The sequence below is a fragment of the Lepidochelys kempii genome, chromosome 13 (genome assembly GCF_965140285.1).
Source record: "Lepidochelys kempii isolate rLepKem1 chromosome 13, rLepKem1.hap1, whole genome shotgun sequence".
NCBI classification, from domain to species: Eukaryota; Metazoa; Chordata; order Testudines; family Cheloniidae; genus Lepidochelys; species Lepidochelys kempii.
Window position 1 is genome coordinate 25,367,194 of NC_136392.1, and position 13,497 is coordinate 25,380,690.

At 51.0% G+C, this 13,497-nt stretch overlaps 1 protein-coding gene across 11 annotated transcripts in view; it reads left to right on the plus strand.

Moving 5' to 3' along the window:
- EPB41L1 (erythrocyte membrane protein band 4.1 like 1) overlaps positions 1 to 13,497 on the plus strand; it is a 151,832-nt gene that overhangs the window by 65,199 nt on the left and 73,136 nt on the right. Inside the window, exon 1 of one of the 11 annotated variants that reach the window (XM_073309828.2) lies at positions 2,284 to 2,377. The exons of the other annotated variants lie outside the window; for them this stretch is intronic. The gene's annotated coding sequence lies outside the window, so the exon portion shown is untranslated. Of the gene's footprint in view, positions 1 to 2,283; positions 2,378 to 13,497 lie in introns of those variants that run through there. 11 annotated transcript variants of the gene reach the window in all.

Consider the following 13,497-nt stretch of genomic DNA (forward strand, 5'->3'; position numbering starts at 1 on the left):
GGATCCAACCCTATAACTCTGGATCCAACCCTTGTCATTCGAGGGTCCCATGTTGTTTGCATCAAGTTCCCAGCGCCTGCCTGGGAACCTTCTGTGCTGCCGTATTACAAGGGCCATCATTTATGCTGTAATTAGGAGTGACTGGGAAATAACCTCATTGTCATGTTTATGAAGTGACTTACAGGCAGTGTGTTTGCAGGGATGGAGCAGGATTGCTACAGGAGGGGACCGTGAAAGGGCCAGCCACCTGCCCTGCTGCTTCAGAATGTGTTAGGGACCCAAGTGCTCAGGGACCATGAAAAACTCGGGTAGAGAGGCGCATTCCTGCTGCTCCTGTTTATCTGCAGGGGCACTGGAGTGTAACCTGCCTCAGGTTTAGTGCAGGGGACTCCTGGGTTTTCTGCCTAGCCCTGTCACTGACTCATGGGCAAGTCACTTAGGGTTGGATCCTGCCAGCCAGATGTTGATTCGTACCCTGTTGATTCCATGGTGAGTATTGGTGGAGGAAGGCACTACCCAGCATGAACAAAGGGGGTTAGATTCTGGCCCTTAGGGTGTGACAAACAGAGCTGCTCAGCACCCTCAGCTCCATTAGGAATTGTGGGTACTCAGCACCTCTGGAAATCAGGCCCTTCACCCCACTCAATTTCCCCATTTCTTAAAATAGGGGCAATGTTATAAACTGTGGAAAGCATTCTGAAATCCCCGTTTAAAGGTGTTCTGTAGGGGCTAAGTGCTGTTGCTTGAGATTTTCAGCTGCCCTGGGAATTAGCCACACAACTCCCATTAATTATGATTTACATTATTACCTCCAGCAAAGGATACACTAAGGAATGATGTGTACTGTAATCTGGTGCATAATGGCTGCTATGTTCCACCCCAGAGATGGCTGCATTTCAGTGGAGGATAATAGTAATACTTAGCTCTTACATAGCACTTTTCATAGATAGATCTCAAAGCAGATTGCATCTTTCTGGTATATGCTGTCTACACAGGCTTGGCAGAATTCAAGGTTGTTTTTTTTTAATCATTTCAGTGGTTGTCAATGTTTATTTTAAGCCTTTTTTAAGTGTTTATCAATTTAAAATTTCAAAGTTGTGGGAAATTATGGGGGGATCAGACAATCAGGGGGAGGGAAGGGGGTGTCAAACAACCGTGGGGGTGGGGTGTTGTCAGACAGTTACTTAATGTCACTCAGGTTGAGATTCAAAAACTTGAAGCTTTATGATCATTAAAACACAAATTGTCAACATTACACATCAAAATATGCAAAGCAAATATTCTTAAATCAAAAGAAGTTCTCGAGCAGCATTTTTCTTACTTCGCCTATGCATAAATTTTGATTGTCGTCAATGGAAATAGTTTCTATGTGTACAGTGAAATCGACATTTACTGACATTTACTGATCAAAATCGAATCCTGCCAAGCCTGTGTAATACAGAACGTAAAATGCTTGGGGATCCTTCAAGGGTGTAGACACCAGGGAGGATGAAGAGCTATTGAAGCTGAAGGCCAATGCTGGCATGAGAACAAATAGGGATAAACTGGCCCTGAAGGAATTTAGGCTGGAAATGAGAAGAAGGTTTCTGAGCATCCGAGGAGGGAGGCTCTGGAACAGGACCCCAGAGGAGTGGGGGCAAAACAACTCAATTCTAAGATGCAGCTTGGTAGATTTATGGATGGGCTGATGTTACCAGGTTGCCTGTGGTAGCAGAGACTGGACTTGATGACGCAGGCCCTTCCTGTCCTCTGGCCCTTTTTTCGGTTGGAGGTATTTGTTTATTCCTTAGAACATGGGCAAAGATTGTGGGTAATGTGGCGAACTCCCAGCTTAAATAGCCTGTTATGGCAGGATCTGCCCACCAGCCCCTTGGTGGCTGAAACATCCGGGCTGATGCTGTATAATGAAAGCCCTCTTTTCCCTTCCCCGCCAGTGTGTGTGGTGAGGATGCTCTCCTAGGATCCGATCAGCACTCCTTCCTTCCCTGGGGACTGACCTGTAATGAGTCAGACGTTTGGAGGTGAGACTGGTGAAGGGGCAGTGGGCTGATACCCAGCGCAGTGCAAAGCAGGCGTACCTGGTCTGGGTGCGAAGCTTTCCGTTGCCTGCTGGTTTGTCTGAGGAGGGCAGTCCCCAGGAGGGATGACGCTGAGGGTTTTCGTGTGAGGGAGCTGGCGTGGCAGTGTAGGAAGGGAGCCCAGTTCCCCGCTCTGTGCGGTGAGGTCTGCTGTGACTGCAGTAGGCATCAATCAGTGCGCGGGGGTGTTAAAGTTAGAGAAGAGGCTGCTCCGCAGAAAGCAGTGCGGTGTATACGCAACACCAGTCCGGGGGAGAGGAGCAACGCTGCAGGCATGGGGACAGACAGCGCTTGCCAAGGTAGGAGCTGCCCAGCAAACGGGAGCGAGGGGGAGGGAGAGGAAAGGCAAATGTAGGACTTCTTCTAGGCAGCACGAACTCTACAGCCGGTTGCTGCTCTGCGCTGGGGCTGTACCAGCTCTGTCCTCCCAAGACCATGCCCCACAGACCGGCACATGCAGGGGCTGGGGTTAGCCAGGAGCTGCCACGGGAAGGCGTATCCTGGTACCCAGTTATGTCCTTGATTGCAACCCAGCTCCCTGAGCTGCCACTGCAGAAGCGGCGGAGGCAGGTTTCCCGCTGCACTTCTGCTTTCGGGGCTTGTTTAGCTCGCTGGCTCCTGCTGGTCCCCGGGCAGGAGCAGCTGCAGTTATTATCCAGGAGCTGGGAGCACATTCATGGCTTTGTTTTGCTGTGGGACCCGCTGCAGAGCCAATGCGGCTCAAGAGAGATTGTCCTGCCCAGTGCAAAGCAACTCTCTCTGGCTGCCTTCGTGTTGGGGAAGGCTCAGGGCTTACTGGACTCCAGCTCAGGGTTTGCTGGGGGCTTTAGGAAGCTTCCCCTGACTGCCACAGAGCTGTGCGACTTTTGTGCTGGGAGCTCAGCATCAATCATTCCAGGGGCCCTCCTGTGGTGCAGGGTTTGGGCACTGCTCCTCAGCACCTTCCAGGAATGGGGGTTTCAGACCCTTCGGCTGGATGAGCAAGGAGCTTTCCGTGCATTCCTCGGAGCTGCCTCATGTGGTGAGGGGCTCCCCTTTGCACCTCCTGCAAGGCCTTGGGCTGGAACATCCTGTGCTACCAGCCGGGCAGGGCTGGTGTGAATGTGAAGCGGGGTGGCAACCTTGGGAGCTCACGGAGTGGTTGCGGGGTAACATACTAAGCTGCCTCGCCTTCCTCTCCCCAGCTCAGCTCAGGTCCTGAGCACAGCCGCTCAGCTGTGGACCGAGTGGGATATTCCCTGCTGCCAAGGCGGTGAGCAGTAACCTTGCAAACTCACTGTTGCTTCTTAAAGGGCCAGCCTGCTGTTGTGGGAAGCGGTCGTTTCTGAGGCTGGGGTGCCGTAGTGTAGACACTTGCTACGCTGATGGAAGGGGTGTTTCTGTCACTGCCCCCCTCCCCAAGCAGCAGTTGCTACGTAGATGGAAGAATTCTTCTGTCAACCTAGCCGCGTCTACACCTGGGCCTAGCCTGGCTTAACAACGGTGCTCAGTGGGGTGAATGTTTTCACACCCCAAAATAAGGTAGCTAAGTTGACTTACATTTTAAGTGTAGACCAGGCCTGAGGGACTAAAAGGGACTAAACCCTTTCACTGCTGGCTCCCTCACTGTCTCTGCCATGCTGCTGCTGTCCGTCAGCATTCCAGGGGGACGTCAGGAGGTGCAGGCGTATTCACTGCAGGGGCGCAAGGCTGACATGCTCTGGTGGGTGTGTCAGCATCATGGTAGATGCACTGGGCCATGGATGTTCCCAGTCCAGACTTCAGCACAGCACAGGTGCCCTGCACAGACACAGCTAGTGCAGATGGCAGCATGGCAGAGGTGTTTTGCCCAGATGGTAGCTGGAATGTTTGACAGCAGTCAAGTGGTTCTAAGAGGTAGCAAGGAGAAGGGGCACAGGTTTGTTATTGTAATGATGTTGTTCAGGACCATGCACTAGGAATGTGCAGAATGGACAGCCACATAAGACGCAGAGTTTAGGGACGGGATCCCCAAATCCTGTGTCTAGGGTTAACTGGCCAGAAAAGACTTGTGCTCAGACTTCTAGCAGGAGGAGCAGATGCCTGGGAGAGGGAAATTCAGGGACTAGAGAGACTGGGAGAGAGAGATCGGGGGAAGGGGAGAACGCTTGAGGGTCCAAAAGAGAAGAGAGAGGAACTCTGACACTTCCTCAAACCCCTTAATTGTATAACAAGAGAGGTATAGAGAACACAGTCCTGCCTGTGACTCTGGCTTTACACTGAGCTCTAGTGCCCAGATGTCCCACAGATGGGCACACGAGAAGGAGATGCAGATAAGAGGTGGGTAAGCTACATTAGAGAAGAGGATGGAAAGATGGCTGGAGAAAAGGGAGATGGCGGGGAGAGAGAGAGGCTAGAAGCAGGCTAGATCAGGCATGAATGGGTGTGTGGGAATGGGGGGGGGAGGGAGGGCTGAGCAGAGAAGGAAGAAATTTAGCACAGTGAAGAGAGAGACGGATTCAAAAATAACCCAGATGAGAGTGAGGGAGTGAGATAGGAAAGATAAAAATAGAAAGGCTGGATCAGAGAAGAAACTGTGTCTTAAAGGAAGAGGAGAAGGAAAGGGTTTTGGAGGGAATAGATACAGTAGACAATTAAAATTTGTCAGAGATGGTGTGAGATCTGTCTGGGGAAACACATGCTCAGAGAGAATCTGGGAAACATGGAGAGAAAAGGGACTGAAAGTAAACAAAGGAGAGAGGAAGAAAAAACAAACCAAGGAGGCAGACAGCAGTAATAGGTTATAAGTGGAGCCAATAGCATTGCACGTCATTGAGGTTACCTGACACTTTTCATTATAAGACCCTGTTTTCATTTGCTTATAACTTTGCCAGACTTGACTCCTTAAGGCTGAAATTTTCCATGCCTAGTATCTGTCTCAGGCTGAATTTTCTGCAAAACCTGTTCAGCTGTTTCCAAGAACGAGATAAGGGAAAACCCCATTGTTTTGCCATATTAAAAAAAGAAAAGAAAAAAGGAAATTACGATAATTTGGCTGAGAAGCTCTATGCTGTGGAATAGGGGATTTAAATTTAGCATGGGGATGGCCTTTGTGGCAGGAATGTCTCCTTTGACAGTCCTGTGAACAACTGCCCGGATCTGGCCATATTATAAGCCTTTGAGATAAATCTGTGTGCACAGGCTCAATAGAGCCTTGTTAGAGTTTGGCAGCTAAATTCTCCGACGATTCTGTTTGCAGTGAGCATGCTCCAACTCAGGGCTGCATGGGCTCAGCAGGACTTTCCCTGCAGTTGTTGCCCCAGCTGTTGCAGGGCTCTGTGGGCTGGGCACAGGAACTGAGGGTGAGAGGCGCTATCCCTGTAGGCACTGACGTAGCATGAAGTAAGAAGCAGCCTGACTCAGATGCAGAAGGGGCTAGAGCTGGACCTCTTGGGGCAAGGAGCCTGCTGAAGGCAGACTGGGACTGGGGGTTGTGGAGGGAAGGAAGACCGATAGGATGGGAGCTAGCGGGGTAAGGGTTGGGAGGGACTGGAACTAGCTGGATAAGGAGCCTGGGATTGGGGGCAAGGAGCTGGGCATGGGAGGGCAGAGGCAGAATTGTTTGTGACTGCTAGAGAACACTTCCTTCTAGAGTCTGGAATAGAACTCAAGATTCTAGATGACCTCTCAAGGTCCCTTCCAGTCCTACACTCCTATGATTCTGTGATTCCTGAGTCTCACCATTTCTCTGCTGTCAGCAAATATCTGTGTAACCTACTGGCAAAGTGTGTGTCTCATCCCCCTCTAGAGGTGGTCTACATACAGCATGACAACCTACTACTGCTCTCCTTTATTCTGTTAGCTCAAATGGCTGAGGTCTGTGTGGTGGATCGAAAGGTTCCAACCTTGCTGATGACCCATGTGGGTGTCAATATGTTGGCACATGATGGAATTTCTGTGTTTTCAGTTGACTTTTTTAAAAAAAACCTAGGAAAAGTATATTGAAAAAAAACAAAAAACCCAAACCTATGTGAAAGGAACATTCTTGAGGTTGCAAAGTCAAACACTCAAAAGTTAGAAAATGCCAGAAGTAAGGATGCCAGTGCCATTGTGAATATGCATTGGGAGGATACAGTGTATAATTACATAATTACGTGGTCACGTTCCATTTTTGTTTACATTCAGTGCACAGGACTGACTGTGCTGTGGAGATCTGTCGGGGTTGTTTAATGAAGGAAGCTATTGTCTGTAGGACCCCTGTGCCATCTGTTGCAGAAGTTGGAATGTGTGTGGTGAATGGGGCAGAGGATGGCTGGAAGAGAAAGGATGGTTCCGTGTAAGGCAGTCGAATGCTGATCTGGAGAACTGGCTTGTGTCCCTGCCCTCAGAGTTCCTGTATGATGCTGGGAGAGTCACTTGAACCAAACTTTTGCAGGTGGTCACTGACTCTGCGTTCCTCATTTTCCGGGAGCCCAACTTGAGACCCTGGGGTTTGATCTGCAGAAGTGCTGAGCGCTCACAGCTGTAACTGAAGTCAGCGGGCCCTGGGCTTTGAACGTATAAAATGTGGTTTAATGGCTGAGTACTCTGAAAAACCTCCTAGGTGTCCCAAATTGGGCACCCAAAATTAGTGAATACTTTTGACCTTCATCTCTCTGTGCCTGAGCTATCCCTTTGTAAAATGGGACTAACCCCCCTGTCTCTGTAGAACAGGGTGCTGTAGAAATAAATTCATTAATATTTGTGAAGCATTTGGATATTGTTGTCATGGGCGCCATGGAAAAGCCCACGAGGAAGTGAATCCATTTGTCTTGCAATCAGGGTTTGAATAGTGGGCAGTAAATAAGACCTTGGGCCACATCTTGACCAACGAAAACAGAATGTTGAAGAGCTGCTCATTCAGTAAGCATCATCTGTCCTGTGCACTGATTGAGGCAGGGGTCCTGACTCCTATGCTAATACCTAGCTCTTCTAAGTCGTGAGCAGACCTCAAATTGCTTTACAATGGAGGTCACTGTCATCACTCCCATCCTACAGATGGGGAAACTGAGGCACAGAAAGGCGATGATGTAACTCCCCCAAGGTCACCCAGCAGCTGAGCCAAGAATAGAATGAAGGTCTCTGAGACTCAGTGCCGAGGTCTAGCCACTAGGCCATGTTGTCTCCTTGTTTATGATCACGTAACTAACGGCTGTCTCATAATGCTTATGGACAAGGGGGCCGAAATCAAGGCTGCACCATCAACCCCAACTCTGGCGTTTCCTGACTTTGAAGTGCTTGACGTTGCAACTTAAATGTTCTTCGGATGTCATTGTTTGGATATAATCTATGTGGCCAAATCCTGAGTGAGTGTGAATGGGGATAGCACCATTGGCTCCCACTGAATTGTAATTGACTGAACCAGATGACTCTGATGGAGGATCTGGCCCAGATGTTTCATTTTGCAGATGGATTTGTCTGCAAATGTTATGCTTACTACTTAGACGTAGCCCGGGAATATATCCCAGCACATCCCCAAATTATGGAATCGGTGATGGACGCTGTCGGGGCCCCAGGCCTTAACTCCGCTTCCCCTCCTGCAACTCAAACCTTTGCCTCCTATCTCCTAACCTGCCGAGATGCAAAAACCTTCCCACCTGTGATGTTTGGGTTGGAGGAGGCCTCATGTTCAGTATTAGTGATCATTAGAGCGATCTGCATCTGATCCGTGATCCGTCCGGTGATCATCAGTACTCCATGGAGACACTGAAAATGTCTGTGTCCTGGTGCACAGTGCAAACTGCTGATCCACAGACACCATCCCTGCCTGCTGAACTGACAGCCTAACTGGCCCGGTGCCCCCCCACCAAACATAGAGCTGGTTGTGGTCTGCATAGACTCAGTACATCATGGAACCAGTTGGCTCACCCCATCATGAAACTAAGGGTGCTGGGGGTGCTGCAGCATCCCCGGGCTTGAAGTGGTTTCCATCATATACAGGATTTACAATTTGGTTCAATGGTGCTCAGATTTCTATACAAATTGTTCCAGCACCCCTGCTCCAGGGTCCCACATATCCCTGGAGCCTGTCCTGTACTAGACCCAATGTGACCACCACTTATGACTTTATCACAAGGTGGTGTTCTTTTAAGCCCCAGCTCCTGGAGTAATATGAAATCTCAGCTTTCAGTTTAAAAAGAAGTGCGTTTCTAGCCCTGTTGGCTGCAGACAAAAACTGGAAAACATGACTCAAGTGCACCCCAAAGGCTCAGAACCAGAAACCATAAAAGAACCCCAGTTTATTATTTTAAAAAAAAATCCTCATGATTTTTAAGTGAATCGCATGTCTTTGGGAGCCTGACTCATACTTTCAGAAGGCCCACTGTTGGCGGTACTGCATTCATGCCCCCAGTTATTTCTTCACGTTTTCCCCAGGTATTCGGTGCACTAGCCATAGCAGAAATAACCCACTGTGGATGTGCTTGGTTCCCCTCCATCATTCCTCCACCAGGGAATGAAGGATTTCCCTCGTTCCCAGCCATTAGAGATGAACTGGACCGAGCCAATATATAGTGATGCCACCCGGGGAGCTGCAGGCGCTTCCAAAAGACTAGTGTGATCAAGGGGCCTGAGCTCCCTGGGAAAAGACAGGCTGGCAGCGGGAACAGGGGGCTAAATGCACATCCAGAGTTCTTAGGCTGAGCAGTTGCTGGTATGTGGGGTAATGGGGGTTAATTGGTATACTGTAAAGGAAGCAGAGAGGGGGTGAGCTGGGGAAGGAATGGTGCGAACAGGGGCATGGAGAAGTCTGAGCTCTCTAGGAAAGGAAGTTAACTTCAAGGGCCACGCCCCCAGCTAGTAAGAAGAAAAGGAGTACTTGTGGCACCTTAGAGACTAATAAATTTATTTGAGCATAAGCTTTCGTGAGCTACAGCTCACTTCCTCAGATGCATTCATTGGAAAAAGCTCACGGAAGCTTATGCTCAAATAAATTTGTTAGTCTCTAAGGTGCCACAAGTCCTCCTTTTCTCTTTGCAAATATAGACTAACACGGCTGCTACTCTGAAACCTGTCCCCAGCTAGTGTATCTCCATAGACCATGCTGGTTGAAGCTGGTGCTATGTCTCTGTGCTGTCAGCGCTGGATCTGGCCCAGGAAGGAATGGGAGGTGGGCAAGGGCTGTAATGGTGGGGAAGAGAAGCCTTGAGCTGTCATCCCCAGAGCCTGAAGAGCTAGTCCTGGGAGATGTGCTGTTAGTGGGGAGCTGTTGTTCCAAAGGGGCAGGTGTGAAGGTGTCTATGGTATGATAGGGCTTGTGTCTGTAACCCCGATGTGTGGTGCGGGCACTCTCGTCCTCCGTGCAGTGAACCTGCTCTCGCTCCTGGAGCGTAGGCACGTGGCCTGTATAGCGAATTCCCATACATTGAATTACAGCTTGGCTTGGAGATCTTCCTTTATGGTCTGGGTGGGTTTGCCAGCTAGCAGTAGCTGACGACGGCTGGAGAGAAGGGGGCAGTTCCTTCAGGTTGTTTCAGACAGAGGATAATGCACCTACCTAGCTGAGCCAGCCTCACCCGGTGCAAAGCTGCTGAAGTCAGTGTTATTGCTATTACTTGTCTGGTGGGAGTGCCCAGGAGCCCTAGCCATTGACTGGCCTCCTATTGTGTTTGCTTTCTGTTTGTACAGCATCTAAGGGCAGTCCCTGCCCTGGATTGACAGGGATGGGAATGAGATCAGACTGGTCCCCGGTGCTTGCGCAGGAGCTGTGCCCATGTTGTGCTTCTTCGGGCCCATTTGGATTTTATTTAGTGATGGGCTGAGGCCAGGCAAGTGGCTTGGTCTGCAGGGGGCTCTTTGCGCTTTCTGCCTTTGGGGCGGCAGTCCTCATTCAGCACAGGGGCCACGGGGGGAGGAGGAGGAGGAAGAGGGACAGCGAGCCCTTGATCACCTTCAGCAGGATCGCTGGCTGCCTGGGGCTGGCAGCCAGCAGTATGCTTGGGCCTGAATGCAGCCCTTGTCGCTGGGACCCTGGAATGTGGATCTGCCAATGTGGGTCCCAGACAGTGCTTGCCACGATGCGCTGTTTCACTGCAGGGTCAGCTAATAGCCCTACACACATGGGTGGGGCTGGTGGCTGCCGTGCCCAATGCACGCTGCTCCAGCAACTCCTCTGTCTCAAAAAAGCATGTGCAGTGGGGGAGCAGGAGGCTGCCACGGGTGGCAAATGGCTGCTCTTCTTGGTGTGGCAGCCAGCACTAGCCACCCAGCCTTTGCACTGAGAGAGAGAGGCTCTCTTCCAACTCTCTTCCCGGGTACCTGCCACCTCTGCAATGCAGCCTTCTCTGGGGCAGACTTGCCAAGGCACAAGGGGCAGTTGAAAAGCCATTGGGAGTTGGGCACCCAGCTCTCTCAAAAGCCAATGGGCATTGGGCACTAGCTCCCTCAGGCATTTGTGGCAATCCCCCCACCCTGTTTGCCCAGAGCGCGCAGCGCAGGGAAGGGCTGGCTAAGGATTGTGGGACAAAGCCCTGCTCTTCCCAGCAAACTCCTTGGGATCTTTAATGACCCAGTCGAGCAGGGAGGTTGTGGGGCTTAGCACCCCCTCTGAGTGACCCTCACCACGCACCTGAGTATAGAGCCCCTGGCTTGCTGTCAGCACTTTATCTGTACTGTGGGCTCTCGGCCCTCAGCGTAGCTACCTGGAAGAACCCTGCTGGTTCCAGGGGGTCTAACCTGATGCTTGTACCTCTAACTGAATCCTTCCACATTAGTCAGTTAGGAGCTGGCTCTGTGCCTTGCAGGAGCCCTCTACGCAGGCCTTGTGCTAGGGGCATGACTGGGGCATTCCTATAGCATACTGCCTGTCAGGGGCAAGTTAGGGCAGCCTCAGGGCTGCTCAGACATGCTGGGGCTGAACAAGCAGCACAAGGATCCAGGGAGATGTTGGGCTCAGCGGCCGGGCAGGGGTGACCTGCGGCCCACCTCTGACTCACTTTCTCCTGCATGCTGATGCAGTGCAGGGCAGAGTTGGGCCCTCCCGGGGCTGGGCACAGGGGCCAGAGTGAGGGACGGGAGGTGGGACTGGGCATGCTACAGCTGCTGCAGATGCCCCTCGAGGCTTGGGAAATTGTTAGTTAGGCGTCACGGGTACAGACTTACCAGTGGTGACCCTTTCCCTGGGACACTTCTTGCTCCCAGCCTGCCACAGCCTTGCTGTCTCCCCAGCCTATATCAGCTGAGTCTCATCCCACCCCGGGAGACTGGCTTTCACAATGTTTAGAGCCAGATGTAACTTATTGCATGGGAACAAGTATGGGGGCTGGCCTGAGTCGCTGCATGATTTCCCCACTTACTCTCACCGCTGTCAATCAGGAGAGTCTTCAGCACAGCCAGTGGAGTGGAAGTGTGGCCAGACTGGAGCGAGAGAAACCCAAGGCTTCAGATGAGGAAAGGAGTGGGGCCTGGTTCTGACAGACCCAGGAGAGAATGGATGGGCTGGTGGGATGGATCCCTGGGGCCTGGTTCTGACAGACCCAGCAGAGAATGGATGGGCTGGTGGGATGGATCCCTGGGGCCTGGTTCTGACAGACCCAGCAGAGAATGGATGGGCTGGTGGGATGGATCCCTGGGGCCTGGTTCTGACAGACCCAGCAGAGAATGGATGGGCTGGTGGGATGGATCCCTGGGGCCTGGTTCTGACAGACCCAGCAGAGAATGGATGGGCTGGGGCAGTATCTGTTCATGGTGGGGTCTTACCAAGTTAGATGGGTAGATGCCCATATTCTGACAGGCATATAGGGCAGCTATGGCACTGGTAAGAGGAGGAATGGCAGCATGTGGGGCACTCAGGTGGGGAGCAGGGCCTTACCCTCCAGCACAGCGGCTGCCCTTGTTCATGGTTTTTTGCAAAGGAAAAACCAAACCAAACCCAGTAACCGGAGTGGAACATTGGTTAGATTCCTCCTGTGTGGACTAGCAGCTATAGAGGCTTTCAGAGTCCAATGCTGTGTCTCTGCTTTGCATCTCCTCTTGTCCCTGTGACCTGCTTTCAACAGCACAATTGGCCCTCGGGGAGCAGGCACGGGAGGCAGGTAGAGCTGGTCACAGAGTGATTTCCTCTTGGCATAATGGGATTGTGTGTGCAGGCCACGTACGTGTGCCGGCTGGGGAATTGGTATCTATGGTAACAAAGCTCCTGGGAGGATACCGCCATGTTTGTTCTTTGGTGGGAGCCAGGGAGATGGTCCCCTTCCCCAAACTCTTTTGCCTGGTTCTAAGCACATGGCTGGGGATGTCCTGGTTCCTTCTCCTCTGTGGTCTCCATGAGCATTTTTCTGCTATCCCTAGCTCCAAGAGCGTTGTTCCGTTGGCCCTTGGCTGGGACCATCCCAGCTCAATCACTGGTGCGATGTATGGGGATGCATCTACTGTGCTGCCCCGGTGTTCATAGCAGGCTTCCTCTTCCTGTTTGCTGAGGGCGCATTCCCTTCTCCTTCAAACCCACTGCTTCCCTGGGGCTGGAATCTGGTCTCATTAACTCCACTGAAGTCATTAGGTTTACCCCAATGTGGTGTGAATCTGTGGTACTTATATAGCCCCGTCACTGTGGTAGCTGAGCATCTTGCAATTTGTAATGTCTCTCTTCTCCCAGCACCCCCGGGAAGCAGGGCAGTGCTATTATCCCATTGTATAGATGGGGAACTGGGGCCTAGGAAAGCTAAGTGACTAGGCCAAGGTCACACCAGAAGTCTGTGGTAGAGGAGGGAATTGAACACAGGTTTCCCCATTCTTAGACCATTGTGCCTATCACTGGAGCATCCTTCCTCTCGTTACTGCAGATTTTTTGTCAATTCCAAGGCCAGAAGGGACCTGGATCGTCTAATCTGACCACCTGTGTAACACAGGCCAGAGACCTGCCCCAAATTCCTACAGCAGATGTTTTTGCAAAACAGCAAATCCTGATGGAAACATTTTCAGTGCTAGAGAATCCACCATGACCCTTGGCAAAGTGTTCAATGGTTAATTACTCTCACCATTAAAAATGTACATCTCCTTTCCAATCTGAATTTGTCCAGCTTCAACTTCCATCCATTGGCTCATGCTATGCTTCTTCTGCTAGACTGAAGAGCCCATTATTAAATATTTGTCCCCTATGTAGGTACATCACCCATTAATCTTGTCTTTGTTAAACTCTAGGAGTTCAATCTATTTAGTTTATCACTAGAAGGCAGGTTTTCCAATCCTTTAAGCATTCTCATGGCTCTTCTCTGAACCCTCTCCAATTTATCAACATCCTTCTTGACTTGTGGGCTCCAGAACTGGACACAGTATGCTAGCAGCGATCACACCAGAGGCCAAATTCAAAGATCAAATAACCTCTCTGCTTCTGCTCGAGATTCCCCTGTTTATGCATCCAAGGATGCTATAGCCCTTTTGACCACAGCCTCATATTCACCTGATTATTCACCCTGACCCCAAACAG